The 23,102-nt window shown below is 46.9% G+C and overlaps 1 long non-coding RNA gene across 1 annotated transcript in view; it reads right to left on the bottom strand.

Moving 5' to 3' along the window:
• LOC146809547 (uncharacterized) overlaps positions 1-23,102 on the bottom strand; it is a 470,402-nt gene that overhangs the window by 138,878 nt on the left and 308,422 nt on the right. The gene's annotated exons all lie outside the window — the stretch shown is intronic.

Consider the following 23,102-nt stretch of genomic DNA (forward strand, 5'->3'; position numbering starts at 1 on the left):
TCAATGCACAGCTCGTATTATTCACAAACCCTCCTTTTTAGGTCTCGCCTACACAGCGCGCATGCGCTCCTTAGGAGACCTTTAGTAATCAATTCAGTTTTGGCCCCAAAAACGTGCACATGTTGCATTGCTTTCAATGGCAACACGTGCACGTTTGGCGATTCCCTTGCGGGAGCGAGCTTTGAAAGATAGTTCCTGCTCGCTCCCGCAAGGGAAACAGGCGCAGACCCCCTTCTCTCTCCCCTCCTCCTGCTGCCTCCTCCTGTCCTCGTCAGCGCGAGGCGCACGTGCTTGTTGTGTTTATTTGGTTCCTGATAATACTCATTTGCTGCTCCTTTACTGCTCCTCTGTATCCTGAAGTTCGCTGCCAGTTCCCGGTTGGTGAGGGAAGTATTCACTGCTTCTCCCGCCTTGAAGCTTGGAACTAATTTTCGGTGTAATAGGTTTATTAATTACCTACTCATTCTTACATTTGTGCTACCTTTCTCTTGATCTGCTAACAAAGACCATGAAGGCCCTGTATACGAAGTCCCTGCACCCGGTTCTTCCCACGCTCACAGCCGACTCCTGTCTCTCTTTCCCTTCCCATTTTCTCCCTTACATCTCTGCTAGGTGTTTTTACAGTAGGACATCTTTTTCATAGAGCCGGTTGGAGTACTAAGACTCTCAAACTATTGGTCCAGGCTTGATACTGGTCAAGTACTGCATTGCCTTTAAGATCTTCTGCCTGACCTTTACTTGTCTAAACAGACTAAATTCTAGTTATCCTGCTGCAAAAATAGGGATTCATCCAACCCTAATTCGTGAGCTATGTAGTCCACATTATCTAGGACTAAAAAACCCTAAATTTAACTAGCCAACACATATAGATGACCAATTTTCTGTACAAATGCCTTTGTTCTAACTAAAATATATGAAATGCTTTAAAACTGTGTTTAGAACAGCGCCAAAACACCCATTCACAGTGGAGAGCGCTATAAACCCGTTGTCGTTCATGCAGATGAGATATGGCTGTAGCAGTTCAGAGTGAGGATTTGTGGGGCAAGTCGAAGACTGTGTAGTCCAGAGTAAAGGAGGGTCACATAGGTAAAAGATGACGTTCAGGAGAGTGCAACTGCAGGGAGCATATCCTCATATGTGTACTAAACAAGCTTATAGAGCATAAGTAAAAAAGAGTTGTGAGCCTCTATGTTTTACTTTCTGTTCGCCAGACCTAATCCCTTAATAAGTCGATGTGCAGAACATGCTTCTGTGCTGAGCACAGGTGCAGACGGCTTCCTTCCACCGAGACAGGCATCCCAGCTATCCCCTGGTAGAGTTGTCATTAGGCGGGACCACAAACCCTTTGTGCCCGAAAGTAGCCCCCTTTGGGCACTTGTCCAAACATGCACATTCATCTCAGGTTATAACCATTAACTTATTGAGACATGTCAGCAGTATCAGTCATATCTTTAGCACCAGCCTCCATAAAATTATCTCGGAGTGATTAAGCATGGTATGACAGCAATGTCCATTGAAAACTTGAAAGCACATATCAGAGTCATCATTCTCAAACTCGAGGCTCCATTATGCGTTGCACACTGTATGCGTCTGTGCATTCCTTAGTAAACTATTCTTGGCTAGAGAGTGCCTTGTACAGCAATCTTTTATTTAAAACTTGGTCTGTGATAATTCTGTATCTTATGGTTGGCCCTGGGCAGGCAATTCCTTACCAAACATCACTCACCATTTGTAATGAGGAGGCCGCCAGCGGTGTGTAGTGCCAAGGGCATTACCTCAGTGTGTCAAAAGAGTAATACATCTTTTGAATGTTATGGGGTATAAACCAAGAGGAAAACACAGCCACTTAAGCTGACAGCGAGAACCAACCTTCTCCCCTCCCTGCTCATGGAGAGGTATTGCTATGCAGAAATGAAAAAAAGCATGTTTTAGCACCATTTTATATTGAAGAATATCCCTTTTACTTTGAAACCTGATTAGAAAGTGGGCAGCACTTAGAAATAGAGTGCTTTTCACGCTTTCTGCGTGAGCCCTTCTTGGCTCTAGAGTAAAATACCCTCCCCACCACTGAACAAGGCACTTGGGTGGTAAGTTAAAATAATAACCCTTTGAGTACTGTGCCAGTTTTGTCGCATAGAATTGCTTCTTTATCTTAAAAAGTTATCCGGTCCGGCCATCAGAGAAACTTCGCTGAGAGAGGCAGAGCTGGGAGTCCATGTTCACTAATGCTCCAACCAATGGGAACGCTTGCCATCCCTTCACTGACGCCGCTTGGAGGTACGGAAGCCAGGAAGCGACAAGATTGAACTCAGTGCATGCAAACGTATTCATGACAACAAAGCTATTGTTTTAGCCGTGAACTCTTGGCAGTCAAAGAGCAATATATCAGATGTGCTAAAGCTTATTTCATGTGTAAACGAGGGCGCAGAGTCCCCTGGGCATTACAGCTCCGGCAGCATCAGCACTCTTTTTGGACTGCCTAAACCTATCAATAGCTCACTTATGGCATTTACACTTCCTGGTTAATGCGGCGTAAGAAAAACTGCAGGACCTTTGAGGCAGTGTAATTCTTTCCCCAGTGACAGTAACCGAAGGATAACACAAGTCTCATTCTCTGGAGACAAACTGGCATCGATGCTAACAAGATAGAGGCGGCCCGCCTCCTTTAAAAGCAAAACTGGGTCTTCCTAAGCCAAGATCAAGGACTAAACACAACATAACACATTCAGATTACTTTTGGATGGTGATGCTGGTCCCAGCATGAATACATGTTGTTATTGCTATCTGGCTGGAGTAAAGTCTGACGAAGCGGAAAGAGGCTGACACAGTGGCAAAGGAGATGAAACACTAGCAGCATACACACAATTGATAATACCAACAAGCATTGGCATAGCCAATAGGTCTCGCCTTTGGGACCTTATAAGTGTTTAACCATGCAACAGTTAATGTTGGTGCACAACTTACTACTTATAAGGTCCCAAAATCGAGACCAATTGGCTATGCCAATGCTTGTTAAAGTAGTGAAAGCACTGTCCTTATTGTGCGACCAGAAAGCAACATTCTTTCATATACTATGGTCATGCTCCAATGGTCTGGTTCAGTCTCAATGAATGTAAGAGAACTACTGCTGAATATAGCTGGGGAAGAACCTAGACTCAGATATCATCACATCTAGGTGACCCTAGAGGTGGGAGTGGCTAAGAGAAACTGTGCCCAGGTGTGGGGTAAGCAGGAAGCTCAAACAGTGGGGGAATGAATGTCAGATATGGACTGGTGTCAAAATGCGGAACAAGTGGTATATCTGGGGCGTAGATGCCCAAAAAAGTGGGAAAAAGTATGGGGGCTTGGAGGGAGTTTAGATGGGTTTTAAGTTTAGATAGCAGGCATCAAGCTCACGGGGCCTTGTAGGTTCTTTGAATTCAGATTGTGTGCCTGTGAAGAATTGGTGATATTGCGTCAAAATGTGTTGCCGTTTTGTGGATGTTTCCCATTGGTCATTTCACTATTTTAAAAAACTAAAATATATGCATTACCCGTACAAGCTTTATGATGCAAAATGAATAAAAAGATTTATTTAAAAAAAAGATCCTACTTTACCATGAAAGAGGAATTTAAATTACAATTCCTTTGAATCTCGCTACCAATCCAAAATTAGCACTTATCAAATGTTATGAGGTAACACAGTGTTAGGCCCTGTATTACGAGCTTAGGCGTAATTCATCACACATGATCAATAATGATACCACGGGGTATGTTATTTATTGTGTGCTATGATAAACATCTATTACACATTTGTGGGGAATAACATGCAGATTTTGGTATTTAACACAGCAAAATTTGCATGGTACAGTAAATACTGTCCATTTCCACTATTAACTTTCGGTAGGTTTAACCTACTGAGATTTAACGACAGCTATGATATTTAACATTGGATGTAACATATATAGCCAAACTCGTAATTCCAAAACATAAACAGGGGTTTGTGCACTGGCCGTAAATAACCAGTCAAGCTTGTAATCAGGGCCTACGTAAATAGGAGAGATTGGTTTTACAATAGGGAAAAACTACTTTAGAAATCTTTCTCTGCAATGACATGTAAAATTTAAGTACATATGTCCTACTTTTTAAATAAAATCAACCCAGCCCAATGGGTCTTTAGGGCCTACTTTAGAGGTGGTTTATATCTATTTAAAAGGAAGGTTTAGGTCTGGCAAAAGGTTTATTTAACCAGGTCAATTGGCAGTTTAAAACTGCACTACAGGCTGCAGTGACAGGTCTGAGAAATCTTTTGAAAAGATACATTTGTGGGTGGCACAATGAGTGCTGCTGGCCTCCAACTAGCATTCAGGTCATGGGTACATGTAGTGCCTATAATAAGGGCTTACAAGTAAATTCAATGTGCCAATAAGTTGTTGCCCAATTTTACCACAGGATCAGTCAGGAAAGGTCATGTGGGATGGATGGTGCAACATTGTACACACTGACACAAAACCAACTCTGCTAGATGTTTCTGACAATATCCAACACTGAGAACAGTGGTGGCTGGTGACACATCAGAGCTGTGCGGCACAATAGTTGGGTGGTAGATCGCAAGCAAGCCTGACCAACATATTTGGCTTTTGGGGGAAGTTCTCCCTCCACCCCCGAGAAACGTTTCAAAGAAAGAGTATTCAAGTAGTCAATTTTATGAAGTATTTGTGAACATGTAGTATTGAAATATTTATACACATTAAAAACTGCCCCATAACCTAATGCATTAAATATGTTCAACTGTAGTGTGCAAATTGTAGAGTGGCAAGTAACATTTCACTATGTAAGAAACTGTAAAATGTATGCATTACCCGTACAAGATTTATGAGACAAAATTAAAAAAAAGATTTATGTAAAACAAAATCCTACTTTAGCATGAAAGAGTAATTTAAATTACAATTCCTTTGAATCTTGCTACCAATCCGAAGTTAGCACTTATCAAATGTTATAAGGTAACACAGTGTTAAGCCCTGTATTACGAGCTTAGGCGTTATTTATCACACATGATCAATAATGATACCACAGTGTATGTTATTTATTGTGTGCTATAATTAACATCTATCACACATTTGTGGGGAATAACATGCAGATGTTGTAGTTTAACGCACCAAAATTTGCATGGTATGGTAAATACTGTACAGTTTCCACTATTAAATTTCGGCAGGTTTAACCTACTGAAATTTAACGACAGCTATGATATTTAACATTGGATGTATCATATATAGCCAAACTCATAATTATGAACCATAAACAGGGGTTTACACACTTTGTGGGTGGCACAATGAGTGCTGCAGGCCTCCTACTAGCATTCAGGCCATGGGTACATGTAGTACCTATAATAAGGACTTACAAGTAAATTAAATGTGCCAATAAGGTGTTGGCCAATTTTACAACAGGATCAGTCAGAAAAGGTCATGTGGGGTGGATGGTGCAACATTGCACACAGTTGTGGGGCGCAAAGGTTGGGTGTTAGATCGCAAGCAAGCCTGACCACCATAATGGGCGTTTGGGGGACGTTCTCCCCCACTTGAGAAACGTTTGAAAGAAAGAGTGTTCAAGTAGTCAGATTTATAAAGTATTTGTGAACATGTAGCCTTGAAATATTTAAACACATTAAAAACTGCCCCATTGTCTAATGCAATATGCATATGTTCAACTGTAGCGGGCAAATTGTACAGTGACAAGAAAGGTTTTTAATTATCTTGCCTACAGACACATTTGTCTGAGCACTGCACCTGGTTGGTAAAAAGTAAAGATCATTATGCCATATTGGTGATATCTTAACCAGCGTGGTCATTGTATTACTTTATTGTTTGATTAATTAAATCAACACAATCCGTATAAAAAAAGAAGGAACTTAAAACATTATCCAAACAATTTTCACTGAGCTACTCCCATCGTTCTTAATAAAAGTAAGGCAATAAAATTATTGAGTAAACGTTCTCTTCGAGAAAAAGGTGACCTTCACTTACGTGCAAACAAGAGGTGACATTGTATCAATAAATACATTTAATAAAAGTAAAAGTCTCTTCTAAAAACAACAAGTAAGCCACCAAACTGGAAAAAGTGCAACATAGTGCAAAGGGGAGAACATGTTTGTGAGATAGTGAGAAGTCAAAGAGTGTTAAGCAACTGGCGCCCTTAGGAGTATGTTATCCAACAATTCAGCCGTAGTTTGCTGAATGGGTCCTCTAAGTCGGATTTAACTTGATCTGTTTGATGCCGCCCAATTTTTGCATAAAATTCAGAGTTACAGAAGGCAATAGCAAAGCATTGGTGTAACATCGTTTCCTCAGCCAAGCAACCTAAAGTTTCATGGTCACTTTGGCAAGATTCTTCTGTTATCGGAGGGTCACAGACTTCTAACGTAAAGGATGGATTCTAGTTCAATGTTGTGAGGCTGGGCCAAGAGACACCAAATTACTGAAAAGCATGCTTCAACAATGTGCCATTGTTATGTCCACCTGTATTTGTTTCCTCGTTTTGACACAGGACCTGATATTTCTGGTTCAACTTACAGTATACAAGATGGACAAAGATTGTGAAGCTGATGTTTAGAGCCATATTCTCCGGGTTCAATGCCGTGATAATGCCCTGCCTGCAAGACCAGACTCCCAATCTGTTCCGCTCGTGCCTCAGTTCTGATCTACGCAGGGTCATCAGTGCTGGGCAAAGACATACAATGTGCTCCAAAGACTCAACCGATTCACCGCAACCCCTGCACACAGGCTTGTCTGATAAACGCCGCCAAAGGGGTAGATGTTTTAAAAGGTGCCACTCACCCAGTCTAAGTGCCAGGAATCTCTGTTTTAAACACAAGGGGTATGTAACAAACTAGATGTGATGGAAGTGAAGCAAGATGGTAAGAGTTGATTACTGCCCATGCGTGCTTGCCTTGCGTTTGGCAAGAGTCACCTTGTCAGAAGAGTAGGAACACAATAGGGTGCACTTCTTAATACTAACCATGGGAAGTATACTCCCTTGAGTTTGTGAAGTTTTGCCAACTCCGCACTCTGCTGGGAGTGTGATGTTGGCACAAAAACTCTGACTCTGCCATGTGGCGGAGTTTCCCCCCCCCGCACCCAATCCTAAGTAGCCCAGCCGAGTCCTCCTTACCTGGATCTCGATGCAAGGCGTTGCCCGTGCCTGGGCTGCCTCCTCGCACAGGAGGATTCTTCTTCTCCTCCAGTGGGCTGTAAAATGGAAACCCCATCTTGCAGGACTCGAGAGGACTGCACATGTGCGCGCATTTGCAGTCCTCGCGAGTCCTGCAGGAAGGGGTTTGCATTTTACAGCCCACTGGAGGAGAAAAAGAATTGTCATACGCTCAGGAGTTAGGCAGGCATACCGGAGTCAGGAAGGACTGCTGGCAGAGGTAAGTTTGGTGTGGCGGCAAGGTGGAGCGGAGCGGAGTGGAGTGGAGAAGAATTCCACTGAGTTTTTACACATTCCTTCGGAATTCCACATAGTGCCACTCCGCCAACTCCGCCCACCTTTTCTTGATGCTTATTTTGAAAGCTGTGTTACTTGGGTTAAGGTTCCAGAGGTCACTTGCTGATAATTGCTGCACACATTTGTGAAAGAGCCGACTGTATGACCCACCAGAATTACTGGAGCGGATGTCTAAACATAGCAGGGACTCAAGGGAAGCAGCTATACCCTGCCTTAACTTGTGGCACAATTTTTATAAAGCACCTGCATTTAGCATTTCGTAGTTTAGGAGGCCTAGCTCTAATCAGATCTGTGCTGCAGATGCAGTTTTTGGCAGCCGAAGAACCTTTTGTAGATCTTAGACACATGTTGGTTTAGTGTGGAGATGAGCTTACCTAGGGAAATTTAAAAGCCGTATGACAAAGTAGGGCCTATTTTAGCTTGCATAACTTTCAACATTGGAGCTAGGCTTGGACCTGTCAGCTTTTTGGAAAGTTTAGAGAGGCTAACTTGAAGAGCCATAGCTTTCATAGCAATGTCACTACGATGCTTGACCCTAGAGTCAATGTTAATCCCCAGTTCTTTATATGATTTTTCTACTGAGAGTGCAGAGTTGTTCTATGACCAGCCACCACCTCTATAGCGTGTCCTGCCAAATATGACAAATTGGGTTGTCTTTAAAATTACCTCCAGGTTGTTCATGGCAGAGTAACTGTATAACTTAGTTTGCAGCTATTGCAGCTCAACTCTCGTAAGGCTGAGGAGGGCAAGGTCGTCGGCATACAAAAGATTGCTGAACTGAACACCACCAATATTGGGGGTGGGTGACTGTTTATTGCATCTACCCCTACTGAAAAGTCATCTTTAAACCGGTTGAAAAGAAGGAGAGCTAACACATATCCCTGTTTGACTTCTCTCGACATTATAACTTTTCGAGATAGATGTGAGCCAGTGCCAAGCTTAACTTGGATCCAGGTGTTGTTGTGCAGTTGGACTATTGCATCCAGGAGTTTAGCCAGGATTCCCCATTTCGTTAGCTTGGCCTAGAGTGCCTCCCTTGGAACCCGGTGAAAGGCTGCTTTGAAATCTACAAAACAGCAAAAGAGTACCTTAGAAGAAACAGTTGCTTTATCAATGAGTGTTGATAGGGCTAATAAATTGGACGGAGTGCCCGAGTTTGCTATGAAGCCTGTTTGACTTTTTGGGATCAATCCTTTCGAGTGAGCCCAAAAGCTCAGCTCTTCAAGTAAAAAAGCTCAGCTCTTCAAGTAAAAGACTCGGAAAGTGTTTCGCCTTATTATCCAATATCCTGGCTTGGCAGTTCGGGCTGGACTGTTTCCATGAGGCACAGGGTCAAGACTGATTTGCATATAGCTGGGTCTGAACTGGGGTGGTGAAGGGAGCTAAAGAACGATGATGGATTCAACCCAGATCTGTGACTGGGGATGAGTGTCTGAAAGGGTTCAGCGCTCGTCCATCATCTCCTTGTGTTGGGTTAATCCTGTTAAGCACATCATGCTGTCCTTTCGACTTGTATTCAGGTGTGAATAGAATCTTGGTATTCTTGGAGTCGCGGGCAACTTTTCCTTACAGAGTGCCCGACTCGACTGGATCGTATTTTTCTGTTGATGGACCTGAGGCTATTCCTAATTTGTGCAGACGATTTTCTCAAATATTTAGTTGACTAATCGAGCATTCTCCAGATGACCATTGTACATTCTTGATAGTTACTTTTAAGTGGTTGTCTCCAGCCGTGGATCGGGGCTCTGAGGTCGATGGTGTGTAAAATGTTGAGTCCGAGTAATCAGTTCAGTTGTCAAATATGTGTCTACTTGTAGTTGACCATTTATTTTTTTATATCCCAATTGAGGTCCTTTTCGGTTATTCAATAGCTACCATATCATAGGGGTTGGATGAGGGTCTTCTTGAACGAGAAGAGGAAGAATGATGGACCTGGTGGTGTGCAGTTGTGAACTGTTGAACATTTAGTGTTGAGTTCACAGATGTAGCTTGCTGTTCATGATTCTGCAAGCTGGGACTTGGAGCTTGTTTGTAGGCTGATGTTTTAAACAATGGGTACAGCTTAAAAGATTCAACTGCGTTTTTTGTTATTTGCTTGTTTCTTAGCTTACGCTGACGTTTCATTTTTCTCTTACTAGGAAGGCGAGATGATTGAGAATTGGATTTAGAATGTTGTCAGTCCAGTGTGGGTGGCAAAGGGACCTGCTCTAGGCCAGCTGCATCGATTAAGTCACTCCCAACTTGGGCTCTGTGACAATGTTATTGGATTCTTGTCCGTAGATGTTAAAACTTGATCATTATAAAGAGAGTTTGATACTACACAGGGGTTTGCCTCACTGCTCCCTGTCACTCAATGGTCGGAGGGTGCCTGTGCTTTTTTGTTTGCTGGAATGGAGTTTGGTACTGTACACTTTAGTTGGTCCTGTTCCTGGCACTTACTATCTCTGTCTTTGGTTAATTGCTTTACTTCATCCAGGACACAGTGTAAAAACGCTGAAAGGGCTGATAGACTGTCATAATGGGTGAACAACAACAGACTGACTGGACCAAGTTTGAAGATCATTGAGCCCTTATTATTAGGTTGTTCAGGTTCTCAAGCTTGATGTCAATGCTTGCCGTGATCAGGGCTAAGGTGTTCAGAAGATCAACCTGTCCTGTTTATCTGAATGATAATGTAATGCTGTGAATATAGTTTGGAGAGTTTGCCGCAGTTGGGGCCATGATTCCGACTTTGGTGAGGGAATAGGGACTCTTGTACCAGGTTCAGGTTTCTGGTTAAACAGTCTGGCTGTGTATTTAAGAAGAAAAAAGATAGCTCCAAAGGTGATTGGTCATTAGGTTGGCTCCTGTTTGTTGCTTTACTGCATGGGTTTGGGGCAAAAGTAGTTTAATATTTCCTTTCAGTGATCTGTCCCATTGAGCTGCAAGAGGACTGGATACATCAGAATTGGTTGAAAGTAATTTTGATTTTACTGGGAAACTTGAAGGCAGGTGTTGTTGTAACTGTCAAGAATTCCTGTCATACGAGGGGAGGAAAACGGTAACCAGCGAAAACGGACTACATCTCCCAGGATGCTTAGCGGTTGAGAGGTTATGTAAACAGGAGAGCTGTTACATAACTCAAGGGAAACACGCCCTTATGTAAACAGGAGAGCTGTTACATAACTCAAGGGAAACACGCCCTTATGTAAACAGGAGAGCTGTTACATAACTCAAGGGAAACACGCCCTTATGTAAACAGGAGAGCTGTTTCATAACTCAAAGAAAACACGCCCTATAAAGGGAGGAACCGGGAGGTACAAGGCTGTCGGATATTGTGTTTACACCGACGTACCTGCTTCGTGAAGAGCAGTGTTCCGGAGTGGTGCTCCAGTAAGGCAAGAACGGAGGTAGGTCGAGTCGTTACTCCCTGGGCCGTGTCTTGCCCCATCGTCACCTGTGAAGGACCCGGAAGCTCTACCGGTCAACCATTGAGCTTCGCTTTTTGACTCGGCTGAGTCCAAGCGCAGTGGCGCTTTTGCTGGTTGGAGTCGTAACTCCCAGCCCGACCAGAGACACAGGGACTGCCAGCTGTAACGCACACCAGGAGGTGTTTGCCGCGTTACAGACTCGGAAGTCCACAGGATCGATCGAGCGGCTGCTCTCGGTTCAGTCTTCTTGCTTGTGATTGGGGTATCGGTGACGCATCACCAGGAGGTGACTCCGCGTCCCGGTGCAGTCTGAGGAAGAGGTTGAGCGGCTGCTCCCTTCAGGTAGAGACCCCGGCTGGGTGTTTCCCTGACTCCTCGATTCTCCCCAACACTCTTCGTGCCCCTCACAGCCTACCGATTGGCATTGTCGGCCATTTCATTTCTGCCCTCTGTTGGCATACGCCGGGATCGGCGTATATGCAGAGGACGGTTAGGACCATCCGTGCTGTGGGCTGGTAACGTACTTAGCCTGGAGGATTCCAGTGACTATAACTTTTGTTTGTTCTTTGTATTTTATTTGCCTTCATTAAAAGAACTAACCCTTCACAAGTGGTTGCGTCCTCATTGTCGTGTCTGTTAAACGATCCTGAGACGTTCAGGGCGTTACAGTAACACAGTGTTAAGTTGATCTATTTGTTGTGGTTCGGTGTTGGCTGTTGACTCTGTGATTTCACTCCAGAGATAATCGTTTGGTGCATGTAATTGATGACTTTCCTAGAACTGAGATTGAGAGTGAGATGGAGAGTGTTGAGGATCCAATGTACTCCAGATAATTGGCCCAATAGGATTTTTAGTTTTCTGCTGCTGGGCTTACAATGGGGACAGCCAGCGGTGGTAGAGTTCTGTTATTCGGTGGCATGTGGCAATAGCCTTGGTTAATATTTGTTGTGGTATTCCTCCCTTGAGCACCTCTCGCCCTAAGGGGGAGTAGGAAAATCTAACCCCTCCTGATGTTTTAAAAAAATAATAATCTAAGATAGAGGGAACTCGTCGGTGCTAGAACCATGCGTAGAACCACCTTCCTGGTTACTGACACAGTCGAGAGTGGGGTTGAGAAGAGAGACTTGTCCATGGATTGTTTAGAAAAATTCACTGCAGTTCCTTCTGCCCCTGCTGCCATCAACTTAGTATTTTTATGCTTGGGGGTTGGGAATACCTTCCTTATTTTCCCAGATTTCATCACTCTGGTTTGTTAAGCTACCTTAACGACAAAACACCGAACACACCAGGCCTCCTCCCCTGGGCCTATACTCGGCGTCGGGTTCCTGGCTCATGGGTCAAAAGACTGCAAGAGACAGCGGGGCTCACCGCTTTCCGCAAGCCGCACCCTGCATTAGCAATCTGCTTCTGCAGGAAAAGACGGGGCACACGCTTCGCAGCAGCCGACTAGGACTGCCCCACTCACCCTCTGTGTGTCCAATATGTTAGCATGCAGCTTGGTTGGCCGGCTTTGCTGACTTGACGTAGCTTGACTGGCTATGGCTATGGACACGGTGGGCACGGTGGGCAATAGGCTGGAGAGCCGCATGTCCGTTGTCACCACAATGAGTTAACTGAGGGAGGAAGGAGGTGGGGCGTCGTCAACTGATCAGCAATGGTGGGGGATGTGTTGTGGGGGATAACCACAATTGTGCTGTGAGGGAGTGCAAGGTAATATCTCTATCTTGGCAGAGCTGCCATTATGCCGTCATACCTTCGCCTCTCCTTGCCACCTTCTCCACTGCCTTCTCCACCGCTTTCTTTGCCTTGGCCTCACTGCGCCTCTCAGCAGCTGCACCAGCCGGAGAAAGGCAGCGGCCGACAGCCAAGCACCAGCGACCCAGAACGCCTCCGGAAAGCTGCACATTACTTGGTCATTGCATACATTAAAATGTAAAGTATGTTCTGATCATAAAACGGTAACATTATGCAGTACTTTTAACTAAGCAAGCACATACATATATACAGTGGTCGAAGTGGGGGAAAAAAAAGTAGCGGAACTGTGGGTGGAGAATCAGAGGGCGGGAATAACCCAAGGATTGGATCAGTGGGCGGAGGTGTGGCCAGAATGCGCAAACATCCCAATTTTTAGTAAATGTTTGACATTTCACTGCCCAGTTTAATCAATCAATGGATACACATGATTATTTAAGGTTATAATGAGGTATTGACATTAAAATATACTCACTAAGTGGGATATGCTTCTAATCACAGAATGTCACAAATACGATAAAATGTGGAAGCACAAGCCATTTGTCCCCGAGCCATGGAGTTTTTGTCATCAGCACTTCTCCCTTTTTCCACAACAGCAGTTCAAACATGAATGGCAAAATATCCTAGTTTGCAAATGTTTTGTATATAATTATGGCTCTGCTATATTTGCCTCATAATGCAAGATCTGCTGCATGATCTGATCAATTAAATGAATAAATTGTTTGTAGCGCAAACGCATCAAAAGTTAATCAAAAGTGTGACTTGTGTTGCTGCAGAGTGGATGGCCTATTGCAAAGGTTGACTGATCACCTTTCTCACTGCTGCATTTGTATGTTACACTGGTACTAATAAGGAAAAATCTTTCCAGAGACTGTTAGCGTGTACACATATCAAAATGATAAAATATCAGAAAATATACTGCATTGCGCTGCAGCCTTTTTTTAAATGCATAATTTTGTCAACACTGCAGCATAATTTTGTCCTCCTTTGCTGCATAATTAATTCCAGTGGCCCCACAACAGGCACCACATGTTAAAGGTGCTTGTGAATGAATCAGAGAGACTGTGAAGTTTGCGAACTTAGTTTGGTATGCGTGCTAATCCTGCATTGCCAATCCCTGGTGAGTTGCAGCTACTACTGCTGAAACAAGGCCAATAGAGGTACCTACCAGACTAGTCTCAAGGGCAGGGCCGGCCTTAGATCTGGAGGTGCCCTGTGCATTAATGTTTGTTAGTACCCCCAAATGACCACCTCTGCCATGGATTCCCTCACTACCAACCTTTAACAGTGCCCCTCAAGTAGCCATAACCACACTCTCTCTCAGGTGCATTTAATTTGATTTACAGCGCCTCTCATACCATTGTAGGGTGTCAGAGCACTTTACATCACACACATTACACAGAGATAATCAATACGTGTGTAAATCACTGTATAGAAAATGTAACATATGACTAAGGACTACAAGGTGTAGGAGTCATGTGACAACCATACTAGTAGACTGTATAGTTTAATAGTGATTGGTGTGGAGAAACACAAGCTCAGATTTTAAAACGTAATACCATGGTTGGGGGTTCTCTTTAATAATCAGAATTGATTTATGTCCAAAGGAACACTTTTTGCAACATTGGGATCGCTGAGCGCACTTAGCGCTCGGATAATTATCACCGGCTAGCGCCGATTTTTATCGCTGAGATAGCGTGCTATTAGCAACGCTTATCTCATCGGCGATAAAAATCCTAGCGCTAACTAGCTAACGTGAGATTATCGCTGGAAACCCAGCGATAATCTCACGTTAGCTAGTTGATAGGGACTCACAAACTTAGCCATGATATCCACCTTCCATAGGATATCATGGCTAAGTCAGTCCTGAAGCAGGCGTAAGAAAAGTAGCGATAACAGGGGTTATCGCTACTTTTCCTGACGCTATGCTTCATAGCGTTAGGCTTGCTGATAGGAGAAATGTCGCTTAGCGACATTTCTCCTTTCATGCCAGGTCAGGAACGCCCACTTTGCATCTCATTAGAGATGCAAAGCTGGGCGTTAGGAATCCTGAAGCTAAAGCAAGGTTTCACGCGTTAGCGTGACCTTGCTGATTAGGCGATAAAATTATCGCCGCTTTTCGGCTGAAAACGGCCGCAAAAGCGGCGATAATTTTTTATCGCCTGCTTGTTGATATGCCCCCGTCTCTTTTGGAATGTGATCTCTCCCGACCAGGAACTCACCTTACCTCCTATTGATTTCCCTTGAGTGCTTTGTTTATTACAACCAATCCAAGCTAATGGGTCAGAGTGGCCCCTTAAGGATGATGCAGCTCTAAACCCTCTGGACACCTGTGCCTTCAGATGTGGCTCTCTCCAGGCATGTTACCCCCTCACCCAGGAGAAGTAGGGTTCATGATAGCGTCCATGCTGGATGCTGAGGGCACTGCGGTGAATATGATGGTGTTAGATTCCTATCAAGGGTGTCCGCACTTAAAATAAAGATAGAAATCTCAGAGTCTGCCTTAAAGGAGTGTTCTATTAAGCCGATAGGGTATCATTACAGGTCCATACTTTTAGAGGCCGATATTTGGACTACAATGTGCCCTTATTCCTGTCAACTAGTGGTTGGGGTTCCATAAGATTATCACTTGGGAGTGTCAATATACCATGTTACCTTATTGCCAAATATTTACTGGTGCTAGTACATACAACTCCATCAGCTCCATAGACTGGTGATGAAATGTTGACCGAGTCTGTGGAGAGTCTTGGCTCGTGAACTCGGTGAGGTCCACACCTCATTAGAACAAGAGTCCTGTATTCTCCTATTTTGTAGTCAAGGGCATAAACCTTTTTAAATGTACTGTATGACATTTATGATGTACAATAATTTCCTCGGGTGAGTGTACTCTGATGTTATGTGAAGATTATATTTATACTGCTTTGCTGTAATGACTACCACTGCATTTAACTTTAATTTTAAGAGACTAAGGGGTATATTCACAAGAGCGTGTGATAACTATCGCAAGAGTAGCTTAACGCAACTCTCAACATTGCAGCCTATCGCGGAAAAATTATGCCGTGTCAACCAAGTTTTCCCAATGCGGCGGTAGCATGCGATAGTCACCAGATAACTGGGCGCGCAAAAATCAACGCCACGCAGCAAAAATGCGAAACGCGAACGTAAAAAATCATGCGATGAGGCCAATCGCGGTACAAAAAGTAGCGAAAACCAGCCACATGCCTGTAAATCCCACTCGTCTAGCGGGAAAATGCACCATTAAAAACCACAGAAACAACACACCACAAACAAGCCAAAGCACATAGCAACATGGATGCACCCTGACCCAGGGCAGAGGCCAACGCGAATCCCACAACCCCCAGAGACCACCAGCAAGGAACAACGGGGTCGGGGAAGGCCAAGGAGAAGAGGGAGAGAAAGACGGGTTACAGACCGCAGGAAAACAAGACCAGCGTCACGGAGGTGACAGAACACTACCAGCAACTGTCTCACAAGCAGACTATCTTGAATGCAGATGGAGTGTCGAGGAGGCCAAGAGGCGCTGGCATGACGTGGAAATCTAAACCAGGCACAAACCCGCTGCCAACAGGAAGCCAGCAATGGCGACAGGAGGTGGGAGTCCTGCGCCACAGGAGGAGCTGGAGGAAATGGAGGCCAGTCATCAGTGTGAAGACGGTGCAAGGAGTTGGGAGTCCGGACACAGCTCGTTAGGACCTGACACAACAACAACAGGGTGAGGATCTAAAAAGGACTGGGGGACGGGGAGAGATGGGCACAATGGCACACATGCGCAACGATGTGTAGCACACTGCACAACCACAAATACCCAGGGACCTGTCCCCCATCCCCATGGAACACTGCAGCACACACACATAGCAATCACAGCACATTCCATGACAATGTGGCACAAAGTGCAACGCCGACACTGCAGAACAGGGGACACAACTGGGTCCGCCCATGCGCAGAAACAGGCCAATCACATTGGACTGAGCAGGGAACTGTGAGATGCATATGTACGAGTACAACCTCACATCTGTCATGTAGTCCAAATGTCCACTGTCCCAACTCAAATTGCCAGCACCGCCCAAACAGTCATGATGTACATTGTCACACAGTCTGCATGTCCACAAGAACAATGTGCCAACATAAATGTCAACACAATGTCAACATGCATCTCCCCTTCACATTGCAGAGGGACAAACAACACCTCCAGCAGTTCACACCAGCAAACCCATCAGTGATGGCGGAGACGACCACCACACCTTTGACACCGACACCCTACAACAGCCCATGGACATTTCACACAACCCACCACCAGGACCAGGGCAGACAAGCCACTTAGAGGAGAACCCAGTCCCTGCAAGAGACCACACAGCATGAATCACCTGCAAGCATGGCTGGCACATAATGAGTCTGGAGCCGTAGCTAGGAGGGAGGACCTCTGCACACTTCAAATGTCCTCTTGGAAGTCACCCCCACTTCAAAGGCACAACTAGGTTTAAGTACTGGGTCTCTCACGCCACCAAATTAGTACTCTACTGGACATTTGAAGAACTCTGTGAGAAGAAAGGACTTTTGTGCTGCTACAAGGACTGCCACTCTGCTGGACTGCTACTCCTGAAGAACTGCTTTTCTGCTATGCTGCCCTGCTGCCTGCTGCCCTCTGCCCTGCTGAGGAGGGACTGGACCCATCTCACTTGAACCCGGAGTGACTCTAAGGGCATGCTGGCTTGCTTCCTTTTCTAAGTATTAGGGACATCAAAGACTTTTCATCGAACTGCAATAGCACTTGGACTTTGCTTGTTGCAAGTCTTGCCCTGCCAAGTGATGCCACTCCAGTCCTGGGCCCTTGGAAGTGAGTATAAAGTGCTGCAACTTCTAGAATCCACTCATCAGTGACATTGCGCCGATCAGAACTAGCGTATCTCCTTCAATGCTGATGCATCACTGCTGCTGCATGGACCTCGCCTCGCCAACTGCACGGCGCATCGCCTCCAGTTACTGACGCATCTCCAACTTTGAAAGTCTCAACACCGAAGCACCGCCTTCAATCCAGCGGTTCGATGATGACACATCGCTTCATTGCTTGTCGCATCTTGCCTCAGTTGATGACATGTCTAAGGTACTTTGCAGTGGGCCAAGTTTGGTCCCTGTATCCAACCAGCGCTCCATCGCAGTTGGCCTGAACATTTGGATTCACCCCAGTCTAGCGCAACCAGATATCCCCGGCTGGTGCTTTAAACACAATGGGCCCGATTCACAGAATTAACTTAACCCCTTGTGTGCCACGCCCTTTTCCCGCCCTGTGCCGGGCTTTCTATTAGCGGGCGGAGTTCATGACGAGATGGTCTCGTCATGGGCACAGCGCAACCGCGGCCCATGACGAGACCATCTCGTCATGGGCACTGAAGGGGTTAAGACAAAATCCTAAACTTACTACCATTTTCGTATTCACAGAATGCACTTACTCATTTTGGTATTCACAGAAGGCACTTACTCACTTCGGTATTCACAGAAGTTAGGAGTCCTAACTTTAGGACTCCTAAATGCCTTCTGTGAATACCGAAAGTCTTAAAATTAGGATTTTTCTCAGTTTAGGAGTCCTAAAATTAGGACTACTAACTTTACTACTACTAAACTGAGAAAAATCCTAATTATAAGGCTTTCGGTATTCACAGAAGGCATTTAGGAGTCCTAAAGTTAGGAGTCCTAACTTTACTAATGCTAAATTGAGAAAAATCCTTATTTTAAGACTTTCGGTATTCACAGAAGGCATTTAGGAGTCCTAAAGTTAGGAGTCCTAACTATCTTACTACTAAACTGAGAAAAATCCTAATTTTAAGGCTTTCGGTATTCACAGAAGGCATTTAGGAGTCCTAAAGTTAGGAGTCCTAACTTTACTACTACTAAATTGAGAAAAATCCTTATTTTAAGACTTTCGGTATTCACAGAAGGCATTTAGGAGTCCTAAAGTTAGGAGTCTTTGACGAGGCCGGGTCACCCCTCCTGCCTTCCACGCCTGCCGCTGTCTCCTGCTGCCTGGCCGTCCGGATCTCCCCTCCTGCTGTCACGCTTGCCCCCTGGTAGAGCCCGCCGTCCATAGTTCCCGCCGCTGCCTCCCTGCGGCACCGCCCACCACCAGCCCATTCGCCGCCCCGCTCCCGCCACCCAGCTGACCCGCCCTCCCAGGCTCCTTACTTATGACGCCCCCAGAGCGACCGCGCAGCGGATGCGCGCAGCGGGAGCGCCGACTGAGCGCCGAAGGTGCGCCAAAGGTAAGCCCGTCTGCGCCCGTCCGCGCCTGTCCCGCGCCCAGCGTCAGGACCCCTGGCCCCCGCAGACCCCAGCCCACCCGCCGGACGTACGACGCCGCCACCCTCAATGCACTCAACGCCGGCCGAATCCCAGGATGCTACCGAGCCACCCCGAGACGCACCCACGGACCCTTCTGCTGCAACGCCTGCAAGTTCACCTGCATCCGGACCAGCACTACTCCAGCACCAACCAAGACCAAGACGAGCAACAGCAGCAGCCACCTGAAATGCATCCTGCTCAACACCCGCTCCGTCCATAGACACGCCATCGAGCTCTGGAACCTGCTCGACACAACCTCACCAGACGTCGCCTTCCTCACGGAAACCTGGATTAACGCCTCTTCAGCGCCCGACATCGCCATCGCCATCCCAGACGGCTACAAGATCATCCGAAGGGACCGCATCAACCAGACCAGAGGAGGCATCGCCATCATCCACAGGAACACCATCAACATCACGACCAACACCGACGACACCCTCGCACCCGCCGAGCACCTGCACTTCCAGGTCCACATCAACCCCAAGACCACCCTCAGAGGCACCCTCATCTACAGACCCCCGGGACCACGCACACAATTCATCGAAGACATCGCCGACTTCATCAGCCCGCACGCCCTCCTCTCCGCTGACTACATCCTCCTCGGGGACCTCAACTTCCACCTGGAGAACAACAACGACCGCAACACCACCACCCTGCTGGACAACCTCGCAAACCTGGGACTCAAGCAGCTGGTCACCACCCCCACCCACTACGCCGGACACACAGTCGACCCCGTCTTCTCATCCAGCAAGGACATCGCCTTCAGCCACGCCACCGGACTCTACTGGACGGACCACAGCTGCGTCCACTTCAGCTTCGGAAGGACCACGATCCACCACCACCAGCAACACGTTGCACGCAGAAGCTGGAACAAGATCACAGCCGACCAGCTCGCGACCTCCCTGAGCATGAACTCTCCCACCAGCGCAACGAACCCAAGCCAGGCGGCCACCAACCTCGCGAAGTGGATCCGCAACTGCGCAGACGACCTCGCCCCTCTGAAGACCCCGCCTAGCAGACCCGGCAGCAAGAAAGCCCCATGGTTCACCGACGAACTCAAGAGCTCCAAGAAGAACTGCCGAGCCCTCGAGAGAACATGGCGCAGAGACCCAACACCGGACAACATGACCGCCCTCAAGCTCGCCACCCGAAAGCACCACCAACTCATCCACGCCACCAAGAAAACCGCATTCAAGGAACGACTGGACAACAACGCACACAACAGCAAGGTACTCTTCAACATCGTCAAAGAGCTCTCCAACCCCAACGCCGGAAACAACGACATCACCCCTTCGCAAGACCTCTGCAACTCCCTCGCCTCTTACTTCCACAACAAGATCGCGGACATACACAACAGCTTCAGCACTCAACCGACGCACGCCATGACCGAACCACCGCCCCCCACCACCACCCTCCGTGCCTGGACCCCGATCAGCACCGAAGACACCGTCCGCACGATGAACTCCATCCACTCCGGATCTCCTACCGACCCCTGCCCTCACCACGTCTTCAACAAGGCCGACGCTGTCATCGCACCCCACCTGCGGGACATCATCAACACCTCCTTCGACACCGCTACCTTCCCGGAGAGCTGGAAGCACGCCGAACTCAGCGCTCTACTAAAGAAGCCATCAGCCGACCCCACCGACCTCAAGAACTACCGCCCCATCTCGCTGCTCCCGTTTCCTGCAAAAGTCATCGAGAAGACCGTCAACAAGCAGCTGGCCGCCTTCCTCGAGACGAACGGTTCCCTCGACCTCTCGCAGTCTGGCTTCTGGGCCAACCACGGCACCGAGACCTCCCTGATCGCAGCCACAGATGACATCCGAGCACTGCTTGACAACGGAGAAACAGCAGTCCTCATCCTCCTAGACCTCTCCGCGGCCTTCGACACTGTCTGCCACCGTACACTAGTGCAGCGACTCAGCAACGTCGGAATCCAGGAGAAGGCACTGGAGTGGATCATCTCCTTCCTCGCCGGAAGGACACAGAGAGTCCGCCTCCCCCCGTTCAGATCTGAAGCCACCAAAGTCATCTGCGGCGTTCCTCAAGGCTCCTCGCTCAGTCCAACCCTCTTCAACATCTACATGAGCCCCCTCGCAGACATCGCACGCCAGCACAACCTCAACATCATCTCCTACGCCGACGACACCCAGCTGATTCTCTCCCTCACCAACGACCCCGCCACCGCCAGAGCCAACCTTCACGAAGGGATGAAAGAAGTAGCCGAATGGATGAAGAACAGCCGCCTGAAACTGAACTCGGACAAGACGGAAGTCCTCATCCTGGGATCCTCACCCTCCTCCTGGGACGACTCCTGGTGGCCCCCAGCCCTAGGCAGCGCACCCAAACCAACAGACCACGCACGCAACCTGGGCTTCATCCTGGACTCCTCCCTCTCCATGACCAGACAAGTCAACGCCGTCTCCTCGTCGTGCTTCAACATCCTGCGCATGCTACGTAAGATCTTCCGGTGGATCCCCACCAAGACCAGGAAGACGGTCACCCAGGCCCTCGTCACCAGCCGTCTGGACTACGGCAACTCCCTCTACGCCGGAACCACCGCCAAACTCCACAAGAGACTCCAGCGAATCCAGAACGCCTCAGCACGACTCATCCTGGACATCCCCCGTCGCAGCCACATCTCCGGACACCTGAGAGACCTGCACTGGCTCCCGGTCAACAAGAGAATCACCTTCCGACTCCTCACCCACGCACACAAAGCCCTACACAACCAAGGCCCAGGATACCTCAACAGCCGCCTCAACTTCTACGCTCCCAAACGCCAGCTTCGATCGACTGGCCACGCCCTCGCCGCCGTCCCCCGCATCCGAAGAGCCACCACAGGGGGACGGTCCTTCTCCTACCTCGCCGCCAAGACATGGAACTCCCTCCCGACCCACCTCCGCCTGACCCAGGACCACCTTGCCTTCAGGAAGCAACTCAAGACCTGGCTGTTCGAGCAGTAGCAGACCCCCCTCCCCCAGCACCTTGATACCCTCTGGGTGAGTAGTGCGCTATATAAATGCTTTGATTGATTGATTGATTGATTGAGTCCTAACTGTACTACTACTAAACTGAGAAAAATCCTAATTTTAAGGCTTTCGGTATTCACAGAAGGCATTTAGGAGTCTTAAAGTTAGGACTCCTAACTTCTGTGAATACCAAAATGAGTAAGTGCCTTCTGTGAATACCAAAATGAGTAAGTGCCTTCTGTGATTACCAAAATGGTAGTAAGTTTAGGATTTTGTCTTAAGTTAGTTCTGTGAATCGGGCCCTATATTTTCATTTATTCTTTAAAAGTTCAAAACTCCAGTTATACTTATTGGATGTTTGTCATTTGTATCTTGTTTTGTTCATAAAGTATACGCTATTTTCCAAACTAGTGTGGAGTCTTTTTGTGGTGTTTTCATTGTGTTACTGTTTGCAGTGTTGCAGAAATATTTTACACATTGCCTCTTAAGTTAAACCTGCCTGCTCTGTGCCAAGCTACCAGAGGGTGAGCACAGGCCAATTTATAGTGTGTATCTTACTTACCCTGACTGGGATTGTGGTTCCTGCTTGGACAGGGTGACTACCTCTGCCAACCAGATACCCAATTTCAACAGTGGACATAAGATCTAGTGACTGGATTGTCTGCTAGTACTTGAACTGTCCTGATTTATGAGATAAGGGCCAAAGAATAACAGGGCTTTGCTGACTATAGCCACTTGCTTTCAATTGGATGAGGTGATCTTCTCAGATGGGAAGGAACCAGCCACCTTTGCAACTTCAGATTTACAGATTGTGAAATGGGCACTAAAGTCTTGTACTTTGTTTTCTTGGATCCCAGTGGGATAGGAGATAGTACACCGGATAATAAATATTGCCCACATGGACATCTATCACATCACCTAAAGACTAGCCGCTGTGAGAAATTGGGTTGTTGGTTGACTGAGCTGTGAGCCCTGGTCAAGCAACAGCCACAACCCCTGGTGGGGTGAATAAAAAAAAAAACTCACAAATATAACCTGTGCTTAATACTGGGTAGCTTGGCACAAAAAGCACCCAAGCTTAACTTAGTGGGAATGTGTAAAACATTTTTGCAGCATGCATACAGTAATA

The sequence above is a fragment of the Triturus cristatus genome, chromosome 7 (assembly GCF_964204655.1).
Source record: "Triturus cristatus chromosome 7, aTriCri1.1, whole genome shotgun sequence".
Classification (NCBI taxonomy): Eukaryota; Metazoa; Chordata; class Amphibia; order Caudata; family Salamandridae; genus Triturus; species Triturus cristatus.